The sequence below is a fragment of the Lissotriton vulgaris genome, chromosome 4_1 (assembly GCF_964263255.1).
Source record: "Lissotriton vulgaris chromosome 4_1, aLisVul1.2, whole genome shotgun sequence".
Lineage (NCBI taxonomy): Eukaryota > Metazoa > Chordata > Amphibia > Caudata > Salamandridae > Lissotriton > Lissotriton vulgaris.
Genome location: NC_141691.1, coordinates 1,986,505,532 through 1,986,523,159, shown reverse-complemented (window position 1 = coordinate 1,986,523,159; position 17,628 = coordinate 1,986,505,532). Strand labels below are relative to the sequence as shown.

The 17,628-nt window shown below is 46.3% G+C and overlaps 1 protein-coding gene across 2 annotated transcripts in view; it reads left to right on the top strand.

Moving 5' to 3' along the window:
- The window catches only part of TOP1MT (DNA topoisomerase I mitochondrial), a 1,598,136-nt gene that overhangs the window by 603,609 nt on the left and 976,899 nt on the right, over positions 1-17,628 (top strand). The gene's annotated exons all lie outside the window — the stretch shown is intronic.

Below are 17,628 nucleotides of genomic sequence, written 5' to 3'. Positions count from 1 at the left end.
TTGGGGGCCGTGTAGTTGCTCCTTCCTTACCATAGTGCCAGCCAACAGGGACATACAATAATGTTTAGTGTGCATGCGTGAAATAAGCTTATAAATTCATTTGAAGTACTATGTAATGACGGGTAGTAGCCTCAACTGACGGAACGCTGATTCACGTTAGTGCCGGTCACAACCTTTTCGCCTGGTATCAAGATAAATATACTCTTCATGTCGTAATATTTTACTTTCGAGTTGAAGTCTAGACTTGCAGCAAGAACAATTACATTCAAATGTTGTTTAAACTGTTTTATCAGCATGACATCTGCTTCAAGTGCTTAAGACGTTTTAAAGAAGGACGTAGCTAAAGAAGCGGAAGTAGGAATTCTGTCCAGGAGGAGTGGCATATGTAATGAAGGCGTACACGAACTAACAAGCATTGGCATAGCCAATAGTTCTCGATTTTGGGACCTTATACGTATTTAGTTATGCAGCACAATATCCTTGGTGCAACAACAACTGTTGCATGGCTAAACACTTAATAGGTCCCGAAGGCGAGGCCTATTGGCTATGTCAGTGCTTGTTCATGATTAGATCCAGAAATAGAAAGAGGAAGGTAGATAAGCGAGAAAGAAAGAAGAAAAAGATAGGGAAAGCGTGACAAAGGGAGAAAGCTGTTATGGAAAATAATCTGCATTAGTGAAATTAAGAGTCAGAGTGTAGAGTGAGGAAAAAAGAGGTAAGTAGAATCACAATAAGGCAGCATTCGTATGTGACAACCCTCATATTCAGTTAACTCATCTCCTAAATACAGATGTGTAATAAATGTAATATGCTGCTTATTACCGTTGTTATGTGTGGGGAGGGGCCATGACTCGTGTGTCTCATGATCCCCCTATGGTTTATGCCATAGTATTTTTTCATGTGTACTTATTTTAAATAGAGGCATTCACCCAAAACCAGATGACAAGGGGTTGAATATGTGCGCTATGGCAAATTCCCATTTAAGAGAGCTAGAACTATTAGGAGAGTTGTTTTCCCATGGAAAGTGATTATGTGCAATCTCTGACAGTGGAAAGTGTTTTTATCATGTACATTTTGGTGGACTGTGATAAACTCAAAATGCATTGCAGTAATAACTAAGCAAATGGCTGTTAAAAAGCGTAGTTGCTGTAAATCGCACATTATTCCGAAGCATTAATTTTAACTGTCATATTTAAAGATGAAGCGCTGTCATAACCCTCCAGTGCCGAGTCGGAGACAGGAATCGCACAACCTTCGTTGCTTGTACTTAACCTAGGTGAGCAACAATATAGATATGATGTTTAACATCAAAATAAAGGTACAGGCTCTTTAAAAAAAGTGGGTGGTGGTCTTTTTGGGATAGTTGTAAAATAGCAAAGTCAGTGATCTGAAGCACACCCTTGTTTTAAACACATGCTGTTCCTTTTGACATTTTCTCAATTTTGGCGTGCAGCACCCAGAAGTGCTCCATTCCTTTAGCACTTAAATACATAACAAATGGTAATCCGCTGGGTTGCGAATTCCAACCTGGTTGCAGAGCCTGATACACCTTAGTATTCTTTAATACACTTCAACAATAGTAATCCAATGTTCATCCTTTTATTTCTCATATGGTTTTCCAAATTCATCCATCACGTCAAAGGTGTGAGATTTCCATAAACGTATGCGTCTTTATGTATCCCAGAATTGCCCATCCAGGACTATTCGTGGACATTAAGGAATCTCAGATTCTCCCAGTAAACACGAACATGTAGCACTCAATGCATTTTGGTTATTAAATAACCTTCGTCAGGGGTTTCTGCAATTTTATAGAAAACACATGTATCAGTCACATATTTTTTTATAGTTAACCCACTCGCAACAGCAACGCAAATCAATGACTGCCACACTCCCCCAGAAACAAAAATAAGCGAAAACAAGCATGAAGAGCGATAAACCTCCCTCATAAACCTCCATGGAATACCCTAAATTAACTGTTGCAAAATTAATCAGAACCATGGATATGTGCTCTTTTACTGCCTTCTCTAAAAGTCTCCTTTAATAGAAGCCTGAACGTATGTGCTGCTCTAATACGATATATTATTATCTGCGTTCAAATTTACCCCAATTACTGTCCCATTTAAACATAGGTGACCCCATGCTTCCACAACATACCCCCAAGCCTCAGCCTCACCCATTTACATATGTCAGTTCATATCTATCTCTTACGCATACCTGCTCTAACCATCTCACTCAATAAACAACTTCCTCTCGCAGTGTGCGCCGAAATGAAAAAGGCTCGCTGGCCCAAACTGAACTAAATGAATTTAAATGGATGACCCTCTCCTCCGTAAACCAATCAATCTGCATCACGTGTGTTAGTGATCCACCCCTTTGAACACCTGACTGCGTCTTAATTTAAACATTGATAGTCAAAACTGCATTTAAAACAAACCCTATCCAATGTAGTGTGTGTCTTTACGAAAGAATTATAACCACTAAGAAAAAACTATTCCCAAAATTAGATTGTATCCGATGAATTATAAAAATGCAAGTCTTCTTTTGTGTTAGTGAATTCTGGCTCATTGCCTTTGACGTGAACTCATGACCTCCAGTGATCTTTACTTCTTTTATCATCAGGGTTCTGACAGAGTTGCAACAGTGTCGTATAAATTGCAACGTCAGTGATCTGAAGCACACCCTTGTTTTAAACACATGCTGTTCCTTTTGAAATTTTCTCCAGTTCGGCGTGCAGCACCCAGAAGTGCTCCATTCCTTTAGCACTTGAATACAAACCAAATGGTAATCCGCTGAGTTGCGAATTCCAACCAGGTTGCACTGCTTGATACACCTTAGTATTCATTAATACACTTCAACAATGGTAATCCAATTGTCATTCTTTTATTTCTCATATGGTTTTCCAAATTAATTGGTTGTAAAATACCCACTTGCTCTTTTTATGTGCTTATGCACTAGTAAAAACGCGAGATAAACGAGGCAGGCAGGGGTAGTCGGGTGCCAACGCGGACAAGATAGACGGCCTGCGTTAATTTTACATGTAAAATCTGTCACCCCGCGCATTGCACAGACTGTCGGACACGTGCATCCATGAGATAGTGCAGCCACTCTAGGAACTGCCTCACGTCAGAGCAGCGTGGAAGATGTCAGGGTGAAAGGGCGAGAAAAAAAGGGGATTGGTGGAAACCAACCCACGTGAGTCCGTAGAAGCAAATTTACAACATTTTAGGTGTGCATGTCTTGAAAACTGCCATAGTTTGGCACACAATGTGCCAATTTGTATGCCGGAGTGAGACTCATTCTGTAGGAGAATGAACAAAGAAGTCTGAGTTATGCATCATGACCATTTTTACTAAAGTATTAATTGCACTAAGCATGCCAATGGAAATGAATACAAAAACATTACGACCTGCTTCTAATATCACGCAGAAGAGGGCAAATCACTAACGCAATGTTGCAACAATTTGCAAACAATTTCCGAATGCGCATGCAAAGCTGCAGCTGTTTGCTCTTTTTCGAAGCACATACTTGTGGTGCGCCCCTGCAGGCTCCCGCAAGGTGTATGCCGGCACAAGCACAAGTATGTGCTTCCAAAAAGAGCTGAACGACGGCTAAAGGTCTCCTATGCAGAGCATGCGCGCTGCGTAGGCGAGACCTAAAAACCTGCTGCACAGTCTGCCACTTTCAGTGTATAAATAAGGGGGTTTTACCCAAACATGATCACTGGGACCTGGGTTCTATAGGTACTGAGAGGAAGGGGTCCCAGCATGAATGTGATATAATATAAACAATTCAAAAGAAATTAGTTACACAAACAATGAATGCATCCACACTGTTTAATTCACAATGGGATTATGTATACCGACTTTACAGACAACTGTTCAATAGTTTTAAACGGTTGTACAGTGCCCCAGGGGGGAGGGGTGGTGGGTTTGTGATAAGGTGAGGATATTGTGATGGGAGGGAATTAGTGACAGTAAAATCAGCTAGTTAACAAAACTGTATTGGCGAGTTATATACAGAGCAAAGGACCATCAGTTCAAAACTAGAGTCAACAAATATCATACTTCACAGAATACAATTAATGAAGAAATAGTGGCGTGAAGTTGACGATCAAACAGGTTATTGTCGACGTTTCGACCCTCAGAAGTTCGCAGGGATCAATCGTGCCCTTGCTGCGGGGTCTTCATCAGGACCAAAATAGGGGGCAGGCAACCTTGGTTAATTATTTAGCACACGGTCAAGGACTATCAACACACGTAATCACTTGTCGGTGTATGAAACGCCGAATGAATCTGGCCGAGAACACCGCTCACAATTGCGAGTGTGAGCGGCGTTCTCGGCCAGATTCATTCGGCGTTTCATATCACTGAGTTCTACACCCGATGACCCGAGGTCTGACATCTCGCAGCTCGGGATATAACTGCACGACAGTCTTTGAACTACACCATTTAACTTGTGCCAATTAATTCTTACTACTGGACTCGCACCGTGACAAGTGATTACGTGTGATGATAGTCCTTGACCGTGTGCTAAATAACTAACCAAGGTTGCCTGCCCCCTATTTTGGTCCTGATGAAGACCCCGCAGCAAGGGCACGACTAATCCCTGCGAACATCTGAGGGTCGAAACGTCGACAATAACCTGTTTGATCGTCAACTTCACGCCACTATTTCTTCATTAATTGTGTTCTGTGAAGTATGATATTTGTTGACTCTAGTTTTGAACTGATGGTCCTTTGCTCTGTATATAACTCGCCAATACAGTTTTGTTAACTAGCTGATTTTACTGTCACTAATTCCCTCCCATCACAATATCCTCACCTTCCCACCACCCCTCCCCCCTGGGGCACTGTACAACCGTTTAAAACTATTGAACAGTTGTCTGTATATTCGGTATACGTAATCCCATTGTGAATTAAACAGTGTGGATGCATTCCTTTTATTTCAAGCAGACAGATCGCACAACAACAAACATACCCTTGTGTCCTTGATGTGGTATTCCCTTGAACTGTTTGCCTTCAGACCTCTAATGACTTTATTTTTGCTGGCCTTAGGACTTGCACACTTTACCACAACTAACCAGTGGGAAAGTGCTTCTGCTCTCTGAAAGAAGGTAGGATCCTTCTAGCATGGCTATCCCCACTCTTTGCCTGGCGTCAGTATGTTTTTGACTACTCTGACTAGGATCCTGCTTATCAGTACCTCAGTCACAGTGCTTCCTCCCTAATTTGACATGGTAAGTACTTCTGTACCTCCACAATTGGTTACTGGTGTACCCCTATAATTCCCTAGTATATGCTACTGAGGTACCCTGGGCATAGGTACACCATGGGTCTCCAATAGGCTGCAGCATGTATTGTGTCACCCATGAGAGACCACGCAAATGGTGTCTCCAGGCATGCCATTGCAGCCTGTGTAAGTTGTTGCTAGCACTACTTACAACAGATATATGTTTTCTTATATCTGAGATCACTACACGTAAAACCTATGTCACCCCTAAGGCAGGCGTTTAAATCCTGTAGGCAGGGTGCTGGGTTATTTTTTTTATTTATATCATTTGTAGAGCGCACTGTAACCATGCGGGCATCCTGGCGCTGAGAGAATATGTCAAAGGGAAGCAATCATCGTGAGAGCAGGAGGAAGGTTTACCAACAGGAGTCTATTACTATTGCACCTGGGGAAAAATACCCTCGGAAAGAGCCAGGTCTTGATTTTCTTGCGGAACAGCAACAGTTCGTGAATTTTCCTGATTTCAAATGGAAGGCTGTTCCAAAGGCGGGCCACTGCCACGCTAAACGCTCTCTCGTCCTGGGTCGCTTTCTTTATCCTGGGTATTCTAACAAGGTTGGTGGAAGAGGAACGGAGGGTCTGGGTGGGCTCATACCACTGGAACTTGTCCTGGAGTGGCTTAGGGACATGACCATGTATTGCTTTGAACACGATGCATAAGGACTTAAATAGAATCCTCTGAGGTACTGGTAGCCAGTGTAAGTCTGCCAATGTTTGTGTTGTTGAAGATCGGCGAGTTCGGGAGAGTGCTAACTTCGCTGCTGCCGCCTGGATACTCTGTAGCCTGGCAATCAGATATCCAGGTGATTCCAGTAACTGCATTACAGTAGTCCAGGTGACTAAGAATGGTACTCCTGACTACAGTTGTTCTTGCCTGTACAGGTAACCGAGGCAGCAGCTTCCGAAGACCTCGTATTAGAGTGAAGCAACTGCCCACCAGTTTAACGTGGGTCTCCAGACTTAAATTTTCATTAAAACTGACCCCCAGATTCCGCACCGTATTCACTGGTGTCAGTGGACCATCCGATGCTAAGGGCCAGAAGTCTGATGGCAGACTTAGGGCAATCCTCCCCACCTTGCATTGTAGGATCTCCGTTTTTCAGCTGTTGAACTGGAGCAAATTCCCCTTCAGCCATTTTGCCATTTCGCGCATACAGGCGTGAAAGCTATCTAATGAATCTGCCTGAGCACCATTAAGGGAAATCATAAGCTGTGTGTCATCAGCATAGTTAATCACGCTGATGTTATGAGCTTTAATGATTCCCAACAGGGGTTGCATGTAAGCATTAAACACGATGGGACTGATGGAGGATCCCTGCGGAACCCCATGTAAGACATTGGCAAATTCCGATTGGTACGGAGAGAGTGCCACTGCCTGCCATCTGTCGGACAAATAGGATTGCAGCCAATTAAGCGCCATCCCTTTCACCCAAAGGTCTCCAGCCTTGTCAGCAGAATGTCATGGTTCACCGTATCGAAAGCGGCGGACAGGTCCAGCAAGATTAGAATTGCCCACTCGCCTCTGTCCGCTTACATTCGTAGGCTGTCCAATACCATCACAAGAGCTGACTCTGTCCCATGGGCCGGTCTAAAACCAAACTGTTCCTCCTCTACTATGTTATTTGTCTCCAGGAAGAGGGACAGGGACCTGCTGACCAGGCGTTCCGTGTTCTTAATCGGGTAGGGCAGAAGTGAAATTGGCCGGTAGTGCTTGTTGCAACTGGGGTCGAGGGTGGGTTTTTTCAGAAGTGGTGTGATAACAGCCTGCTTCCATTTAACCGGTACAATGCCTGTACTAAGGGATTGACCACATAGCTGTAGAAGAATGGGAAAGAATTCTAACCCAAATTCCTTCATGATTTTGTGGGGCAGAGGATCCAATGGTGACCCAGAGGAGATTCCGAGGGCCACTTGAGCAAATTCCTTCTCAGAAGGAATTGCAAAGTTGTCCAGGAAGACCCTGGGGAGGGGGAAGACTCTGCAGTTCCCTCTTCATTCTCACTTTTTGTCCCTGTGCTCTGAGGTGGTGATATGAGAGGAGGTAGATCTTCCAAACTCTCCACTATTTTATTCATTTTATCCTGGAAAAAGAAAGCCAGTCCATCCCACAGCTCCTGGGAGGGTTTGATGTTACTATTAGTGCATTCAGGATGTGCAATTTCTCTCACTATTCTAAAAATGTCCCTTCATTTATTGGTGCTTTTCAGTATGATGGCTGCAAAATGTTCTGCTTTAGCAGTAGCTTTTTCCTTTTTGTATTTTATTCTTGAGTCTCCAGTTATTTCTATCTTTTTCCGTGTAGTCCCTCCTCCACTGTCTTTCGGCCATTTTGCATGAAAGCTTGAGATTTCTCAGGCCCTCAGTGTACCATGGTGCAGACAGGCTGCCTCGTTTTCTGATGACTTTCAGCGGGGCAATTTGCTAGAGTTTCTCAGTTAAGAGTTCACAAAAAGTGCTGTAATTCTCTGTGATCTGGCTCACTGAATTAAAAAGGGTTTCTATCTGAAACAGGAGCTCCCCTGCTTTTGCCTTTCTTGACAGCCCTTTCCAATCTTGGCTGAGAAAAGTCCTGGCTTGTCTAGCTGCGGGCCTTGTATTGTTCAGGGTTTGGGCATTAAAAATAATTAAATGCTGTCCGACCATCCTACTTGTAGAATTTCTCCCATGGTCATATCATCCTCCTCTGCCAAGACTAGATCTAAAATGTTGCCTTCTCTATGTGTTGGTTCGATCACCCATTGTTTCAGTCCCAGATTGGCACAGGACTTTGTGATGTTATAGAAGGCTGTATCCAGTCTTCTGTTAGTCCACAAATTAAAATCCCCTAAGACTAAAAGTCTGGTGTGTGTGAGTGTCATGTTGTTGATTACATCAATCAGTTCCTGCTGTTGCAGTGCATTCATGGCCCCCGGCGGTCTGTAACAAACCATGCCAGTTAGACAATGTCCTGACTCATCTTTAATTGAGAACCCTAAAAACTCTGTGCAGGAGGTTTCATCTATGTCCAGCATGATGATCTTCAGCTCTTCCCTAAAAATAAGTGTGTGGGTGCCCCTGCATGAGAAGGACACGTCTACAAACCCGTAGTCTATTCCCCCAGGCTTTGTAAGTGCTGTCAGCCATTCTGATAAACATAGTAACAATCCGTCACTACGCAATGGCTAACTATATAGTGGCTGTGTCGAACCTGGGCATGGAGGTATGATTCCATACACTGGGGGGCACCTCTTGGAAACCCCCAGTACTCCGGTAACAGCCTTCCAGGGTCTGCCAGTAAGCAAGTGCTGCTGCTGACCTCAGAACCAATTCTGCCCTCCTGCTGCGTAGCGGAGCTCTAAGGGGACAGAAGAACAATAGATTTCCCGCCAAAGGGAGTTGTGTCTACCTCCCAGACAGAACTTAGTGTATTGGGGTGGGGGCGCTTGCCAACGCCACCAGACTGCTTTGAAGGGCACATTTGGTGCCCTCCTTGCATACTTCAGCTGGAACTAGTTTTGGGGGACACTTGGCTTCCGCTCTGGCACAGAACTGGACAAAGGACATGGGAGTATCCTTCCCTCGGTCCAGCCCCTCCTCTGGGAGGGCCCCTGAGTCATCCTTACCCCCTTCCTAGGGTATTTAAGGGCCTACCTGTGGGTGGATCATCCGATTCGTCATGGGACAAGACTCAAGACTGAAACCATGTTACTCTTTGACCGTCTGGGCCCTTGAACTTTACCTTGAAAGACCACTGCATCAAGGAAGACTCCTGCTGCTCCCGGTCTCGCTGTTCTGCAAGTCTTCGTCGTCTGTGTCTTTGCTTCTCCCAAGATCATTAACAGATCTGTGGCCATCAAAAGCACCCTTGGTGTAAAGGAGTCACTCCCCTGCATCTGCAGGCACTGCAACAAAGCTGACCGGCCTGCTGCTCCTGACTTCCCAAGAACTTTAAAAGGCTCAGCAACACAGGTGGTGTTTCTGCAACTCCATTGAGGCCTGACCTGTTCTCTCTGCAATTTTGAGGCCAGTTTCCCCTCATCGGAACTGCTGCGACTCAGCCTCTGTGCACCTCGTCGACTTGCTGTTGCCAAGGCTTGTTGGCTCTGCACGCCAGAGATCTTCAGGCTACATGAAGCTCTAGCACCTCTTCATGCCAAGATCGGCATCCTCACCGCAACCTCTGCACCTTGTTACTTGATCTTTGGGTTTCTGCTCGAGGTCCTCTTGTGACTCCTTTGCCCTTGGCCTGTGCGTCCTCTTGAGGGTCTTCTCTTGCTTCAGGGGGCTCCTCTGCTTGATCGGGGCCTGCTCTGACTCTCCTGATGTTGGTGATTCCCTTGGATCTTGCTGGTCTTAAAGTTGCTCCTCCTTTGCGGTCTATGACTATTGGAGCTGCCAAGGCTTGTTTATACTCCCTCCAGACACCGACCCCCCCCTGGTTCTTGACAACTAATGTGGGACAGCTTGTGCGTGGCTCCTGGTCTTCCTCAGCGTCACTTGGTCCTCACAGCTGCATCGACAAAGTCACCGTCATCCCTCCTGCATCTTTCGACATCGGTGGGCATTGCGCTTCCATGCCCCCTGGTCACCTCAGAGTGGCATAGACTCTGTCACCTCTGCTTGCAGGTTCAGCTCTTCAAGAACCCACCCTTGGATTTCATCGGACTCTTGCGCAGTCTTCACCAGCGGCATCTTTACTGAAGTCCTCGATTGTGGTCTACGGCGGTTTGCGATGTCACTTTTCGCCTTGCTTCCCTGGTGTAGGTAACCTGGTTCCTGTCAACTGGGAAGAATCCTTCTTCAAAACTGCAACCGTAATTTTCCAGTTGACTTCAATTGAGTATGTGGTTGTGTTTCCACTCTGCACACAGACATTGTGAGGTTCCTAGGTACTTACCATGGTTTATTCCTTTTTCTGTCCCCAGCTCTCCTGAGTCTCCTGGCCCAAGCACCGACTTCAGTGGCAGCTCGCATTCCACTTTTTCAGTGTTCGCCCTCACAGCTCTTGCAATGTGCTTGTAAAATCTGTTGTTTTTAATGTACATCTTGAAAGGTGCTTACATCTCGCCCTCTCGCTTTCTTGGCTTTTCATTGGTTCCTGTGCTTGCCACCTACGTTTCTTCCAATTCTATTGGCTGTAATATATTTTTCTTCATTTATCAATGCTTGTTTCTCCCCTGCTTCTCTTATCAGTTTCTCAACGCCAAAATACTGTTAACATCCACTTTGGTGGAACTATTATTTACATACATTTTTGTCTTTCTGCTTTTTTGTCTTGCACAGATTTATATAGCGCATAGCATGTATGCAGCTTATCACCCGGAGAATGTTGAGCTGCCGAGACTCAAACCGCGATTCCCAGCTCTCGAGTCAGATGCTCTGGCCGCTGCGCCACACCCCTCCACTCCTGCTATACTCTACTCTAATCCACTTTTAAAGATTTAACATCAAGAGCTGAGAGCGAATGCACTCTGTAGCCAAAACATAAAAATTTAACTGCCTTTATATAATGTCATGCAAAGGTCTCCAATACCTTCGGGTCAAGTAAAGGCTATATGAAATAAAAAACAAACTGCTGTAGCAGTTCCCCAAGCACTAATACTACTATACTGATTTGCACGCTAGAACAGGCTTCTATTATAGGTCCTTATTGTGCAGCTTCAGTTCTGAGTGTACAAATCTGCAACACCAGGCTTTGCTCCTAGATGTCCCCGTTACCGGCTTCAGCAGTGAGCGTACAAAACTGCAACACCACATGCTGCTCCTAGAGTTCCCTGTCATCGGCTTTAGTGCAGAGTGCACAAAACTGCAAAAGCACGTGCTGTTTCCAATAACCGGCTTCATTGCTGTGTAGAAGTATGCAAATTGCAATATCACCATTTCGGAGTGTTGAAGGATGCAGTACCACAGACTAGAGGTCTCTGTAGAGTGAGGAACCACCTTTCTCTGAAATCCGCGGTTGTATGCTTTGTTTATAAAGACTTCTAAACCGACATGTCTATTTTTAAAAACAAATCATTATATATTTAGAGGATAGAAATGTACCAGCAGCAGGAGTTTCTTATATTTTGCAACAAAAAGATTGAGAAATTCCTCATGCAGAAAATTAAACATCTACCTAACTGATCCTACTTTTTAGGTCTCGCCTGTCGATGCGCATGCGCATCGAGCAAGCGAGACTATGGGGGCTCATCGACTCTTTATCCAACTTGCAAGGAATCGTGGCGATTCCTTGCAGTGCACGAGAAATTTAAGCTCAATGCGCATGCGCATTGAGCTTAAATGCGCGTGCACATGCCCCCAGCCGCCTGCCTTGCCTACTCTCTCTCACAGCCTCCCCCAGCTCCGCCCCCTCACTACTTGATTGCACGGCCGCTAGGCCGTGCCTCCCCTACTCTCCTCCCCCCTCCTCCTCTCCTCCCCTGCCTGCCTGCCGCTAGGCCGCGCCTCCCCTACTCTCCTCCCCCCTCCTCCTCCTACTCTCCTCCCCTGCCTGCCTGCCGTGTCGCACCTCTCCCCTCTCCGCCCCCTCCCCTGCCCGCCGTGTTAAAGCACGTGTTCAATGGTACATTTGTCATAAAGCATTTTAAGGCCTGCATTGTTCGGCGGTTCGCTAGATAGAATGAGCTGTCAGCTTGCGGATTTTGGCTAGGCTTGGCCGTCGCCATAGAGACTTTGTGCTTGGCATCATTGTGGGCGTAACCGGGCGTTTCCAAACGACATGGTGTGGGATTTTTTTTTTCCTAAATGTACTATAGACTTCATACAACCGGACCTCCAACCCAAGTTCCTTTACTGTCCCATGGTATAATCAAGGTCATTGTTAAATCTATACTGGCTGTGTTCTTCAATTTCGCTTCGCCTTATACTGCGCACTGGAGAGGTACCGCAGCTGCTCTTTGAAGTATCTGCCTATAATGTCCCCATTTGCGGGAGAATTACTAAACTACTCGGGTAATACCCCGCTGTCAACTTACTGTTTTTGATCAGCTTTTGACTATAAATTCCTTGTAAAAAAATTAGAAACTGTAATGTATTTTGCGGATGCCAGTGTCTTCAGGAGGACTTGTTGAAATCACTTAATATGCTGACTTTAGATATGGTTTCGCCTGTCATTCTTTACGTGTACATTCAACGTGTACCATTACTGTATGGCCGCCGAGTTGCCGAGCTTTCTATTGGCGCTCCCCTGTCTATAGTCCTTTTTTTGTTGCTCTTAGAGGTTGTGCCTTAGATGGAGCTCCTAACGTCATCCTAGAGGCGTCAGAGAAGCCCCGCCTGTCTAACCGGCGTTTCACTGGAAGCTTCCTTTTCCTTTCACTGAAGGCTGCTGGCTGGAGAAGGGGGCACCCAGTATCTGCATCCATCCGCCGCACGCACAGCAGCCAGGACCATGCCCGAATACGCCACCCCACGGGTGCTGACCGCCGGCACCGGCGCCAGGATCAAGGGCGCTTACCAGGACCCTCACCCACACTCACCCTCACCCACACTCACCCTCACCCTCACTCACCCTCAACCCCTCACTCACCCTCACCCTCCCTCACCCTCACTCACCCTCAACCCCTCACCTACCCTCACCCTCAACCCCTCACCCTCACCCTCACTCACCCTCAACACCTCACCCTCACTCACCCTCAACACCTCACCCTCACTCACCCTCAACCCCTCACTCACCCTCAACCCCTCACTCACCCTCAACCCCTCACTCACCCTCACTCTCACTCATCCTCACTCTCACTCATCCTCACTCACCCTCAACCCCTCACCCTCACTCACCCTCAACCCCTCACCCTCACTCACCCTCAACGCCTCACCCTCAATCACCCTCAACCCCTCACCCTCACCCACCTTCACTCACCCTCACCCTCACTCACCCTCACTCACACGCACCCTCACCACCCTCAACCCCTCACCCTCACTCACCCTCAACCCCTCACCCTCACTCACCTCACCCTCACCTCACTCACCCACTCACCCTCAACCCCTCACCCTCAACCCCTCACCCTCACTCACCCTCACTCACCCTCAACCCCTCACCCACCCTCAACCCCTCACCCTCAATCCCTCACCCTCACTCACCCACACTCACCCACACTCACCCTCACTCACACTCACCCACCCTCACCCTCACTCACCTTCACCCTCACTCACCCTCAACCCCTCACCCTCACTCACCCCCACTCACCCTCAACCCCTCACCCTCAACCCCTCACCCTCACTCACCCTCAACCCCTCACCCTCACTCACCCTCAACCCCTCACCCTCACTCACCCTCAACCCCTCACCCACCCTCAACCCCTCACCCTCAATCCCTCACCCACCCACACTGACCCCCACTCACCCTCACTCACACTCACACTCACCCACCCTCACTCACCCTCACCCTCACTCACCCTCACTCACCCTCACCCGCCCTCACTCACCCTCACCCTCACTCACCCTCAACCCCTCACCCTCACTCACCCTCAACCCCTCACCCACCCTCAACCCCTCACCCTCCCTCACCCTCAACCCCTCACCCTCAACCCCTCTCACCCTCACTCACCCTCACCCTCAACCCCTCAGCCTCACCCTCACTCACCCTCACCCTCAACCCCTCAGCCTCACCCTCACTCACCCTCAACCCCTCACCCTCACTCACCCTCACTCACCCTCAACCTCATGCTAAAGATTTACAAAAAAACCCATAAACAATTCTAAAAGCACTAACTCTAATGCTGCGAGACCTATTGCATTTCTAATGCTTGTTATATCATTGTATCTGTGTTGATTAAATAGCAAATATTACTCTTATCCTTCAGATAACTTGTAAAATTCCCCATACTCAGCGTTATCAGAAGTAGGAATGTTTTCTCTGACATTGCTGAAGATTCTGGTTTAACGTTCCTTTCGCCATTAGTATTGACCCATATCAGGGATTAAATTGTAATCAACTGATGATGATGATGAATTGGCTTTTATAAAGCGCAACTTACACTCCATGGAGCATCTTGGCGCTAGAAACATCACGTGTCATAGGTGAGAAGGGAGGGAGAGTTGTCCGAAAACATAAAGGAAAGTGGAGAAGTACTTAATACAGAGAGGGTGAGTGATATTGAATTAAATTAACGCTAGACATAGTGTGTCAGTGGCCTTAAAAATCCATGTTTTAAGGGCTTTTCGGAACAGATTCTCTGAATGAATCAGTCGCATCTGGGGTGGGAGCTTGTTCCAGGCTCTAGCTCCTAGCACTCCGATGGATTTTCCACCTTTTGTGGTCAGTCTGAATTTGGGGACAGCTAATAGGTTTAAGTTGGATGATCTGAGTGACCTGGAGGGAGTGTATCTTCCAAACCTTTGGGATAGGTATGAGGGGCCCGACTGGTGGTAAGCTCTGAAAGTGATGAGTAGGATTTTAAATAAAACTCTCTTATGAATGGGTAACCAGTGCAGGGTTTTGAGTGCCATGGATGCAGATGATTTCCTGGGTAGTCTTAGCACTAAGCGGGCAGCAGCATTCTGAACCATCTGCAATTTGTGTAAGACAGCTTTGTTGGAACCTGCATAGATGCTGTTGCAGTAATCTAGCCGCGATGTAATGAGGGCTACTGCTACCGTTTTTCTGGCTGTCAGGGGGAGGAGGTCAAAGAACCTTCTGAGGCCTCTAATAATGTTGAAACAGGACCCTGCCACAGTCCCTGCTTGTTTTTTGAAGGATACGGCTTCATCAAACCTTATCCCGAGGTTGCGGGCTGACGTGATGGTATTAGGTGGAACTTCGGCGTCTTGGGGCCACCAGTTGTTAGGGGAAAAGAGGTTATTCTGACCAAAAGGGAGGATCTCAGTCTTGCCTGAGTTGCATTTAAGGTGGTGAGTTCTCATCCATTCAAAGGTTGCGGTGAGACAATCTCTCAGATTTTCTTCTGCCTTAGTTGAGTTGTTGTCCAATACAAGGATGAGTTCGGTATCATCCGCGTAAGATATTGTACTAATGTTGAATGATGTAATCAGTTCAATCAAAGGGGACATATAAAGGTTAAAAAGGACCGGGCTCAAGCTTGAGCCTTGTGGTACCCCTGTTGTTAAAGTTTTTTCCTCTGAGCAATAGCTTCCTAATATGGTGATTTGTTTTCTATGGCTTAGAAAATTTTTCAGCCATTTGAAAGCGGTTCCTGTTAGTCCTGATTCTGCCAGGCGGCCAATTAATATGGGGTGTGAAACCGTATCAAAGGCCGCCGATAGATCGAGCAGGATCAGGACAGCCTTTTTTCCTTGATCCAGTGCCATCTTAAGTGTCTCTACAGTATGTAGAAGGGCTGACTCTGTGGAGTGTTTTGCCCTAAAACCTGCCTGGTTAGGGTGTAAGAGGTGATTTTCCTCCAGGTGTTTAGTCAGCTGTTTGTTTACTGCTGCTTCAGTCAGTTTGAATAGCAGTGGAAGCAGCGAGATTGGGCGAAGGTTAGAGAGTGTGGTGGGATCAGCTAGGGGCTTTTTCTGTAGCGGTTTTACAGCAGCACGCTTCCATTCAGATGGAATGACGGCAGTGGCTAGAGAGGAATTTATGATGGAATTTATAATTGGGTTTACCATGTCTACTAACATGTGGAGCAGCAGTGGGGGGCATGGATCAAAAGGGGAGCCTGATTTACATGAGAGGATAGCTTGTCGAGTTTCATCGAGGCTAATGGGGGCAAAGTTATTTAACTGAGGTATACTGTTGGATAATTGTAGATTTTCAAAAGCGGGGTGTTCTGAAAGATCTGGGAAATCTTTGGTGATATTTAGTATTTTCATTTCAAAGTAGTTTGCTATGGAATTACAAAGTGTTAGTGACGGTGGTATCTCCTGCCTGAGGATTCTGGGATTCATGAACTCGTCAACTATTTTGAAAATTTCCTTCTGTTTGTTATTGGATAAATTGATGGCTTCTAGGAAATGGTCTTTTTTGGCATTTTTTATCATAAAATGATATTGTTTCCTAGCGGTTTTATAGGCGAGAGCTTCCGTAACATCATAGTTATGGCGCCATTTCTTTTCAAGGGATCTGACCTCAGTACGTTTGTTTTTTAAAACGGGGGAGAACCAGGGTGCAGATTTTTTATTTTGTTTTTTCCGTAAATTTCCTGAATTTGCAGGACCACAGAAATCTGTGACCCATTTACAGAAGTTATTATAATCGGATTCAGTACATCCTGTAATGGACGGTTTAGATTCCTCTGCGATGTGGTGCAGATTAGGTGAGTTTGCAAGTTTTTTCCAATCTTTCTGTGTCGAGAAGTCGATTTTTAGGTTGGCAGTGTTCGGACTTTTCTTTTTGGTTGTAAGTTTGAAAGGGATTAACCAGTGATCCGTCCATGTTTGGATGAGGGGGGTTTCGACAGTTAAGGTTTTGATGTTGGTACAAATACAGTCTAATATATGGCCTGCTTTGTGTGTGGGCATTTTAGTCAGTATTTCCAGCCCCAGTGTATCAGTTAAGTCATTAAGCCATATTGTATTGGGGTCGTTGGGCTTGTCTAGGTGAAAATTTAGATCGCCTAAGACTGTGAAATTGGCATATTTCAGGGTTAAGGTGCTAAGTGCATCTTCGAAGCTTTCGAAGAAGCCGTTTTGAGGTCCTGGGGGGCGATAGATTAAGGCTCCCACGAAAGTGTTCTCCTCATTGATCTGAAAGCAGAATCCCATACTTTCTGCCCCTTTTACGTCCGAGAGTTCGAACGTCGAGCATTTCAGTGATTCGCTGTGGATAATGGCTAGTCCACCTCCTCTCAGTTCCTGTCTATCGGTCCTCTGAATGAGGTATCCTTGGGGAACAGTTTCAGTTATGATTGGGTTGCACCATGGTTTTAGCCAGGTTTCCGTTATGAATAGTAGGTCAATGTTATTCTCTGTAATAAGGTCAAATATGTGCTGGCCATTTTTACATATTGACCTTGCATTGATCAGGGCTCCTCGGAGAGCGGTCGCGTTTTTCATAATGGGTGATTGTATTTCCGGGGTGAGGAGTGTTCTACAGATATGACAACATACAGGTCCTAACCACTTTTCGACATTGATCATGTTGTGACAGTGATTTTTATTGTGATTGAGGGCAAGTATTTGATCTCTTGTATAGGTAGGTATATGGTTGGTACATACCTTAGATAGGGCAGCATGATAGGCCCTGGGCCCGGCCGAGGCACGGACGGGCACAGACGGGCTTGCCTTAGGCGCGCCCGCTGCGCCCGTCCGCTGCGCGTCCGGAAATGACACATTATTTATGGACAGGAAAGCGAGAAAGAGGGGGGCGTGTCCTCGTCAGGGGGCGTGTCCGAGCTTCGCGCCGGTGACGGCGGGGGAAGCCTTTCTGTGCTTTGTGACTCCGAGTCAGCGTTTATAT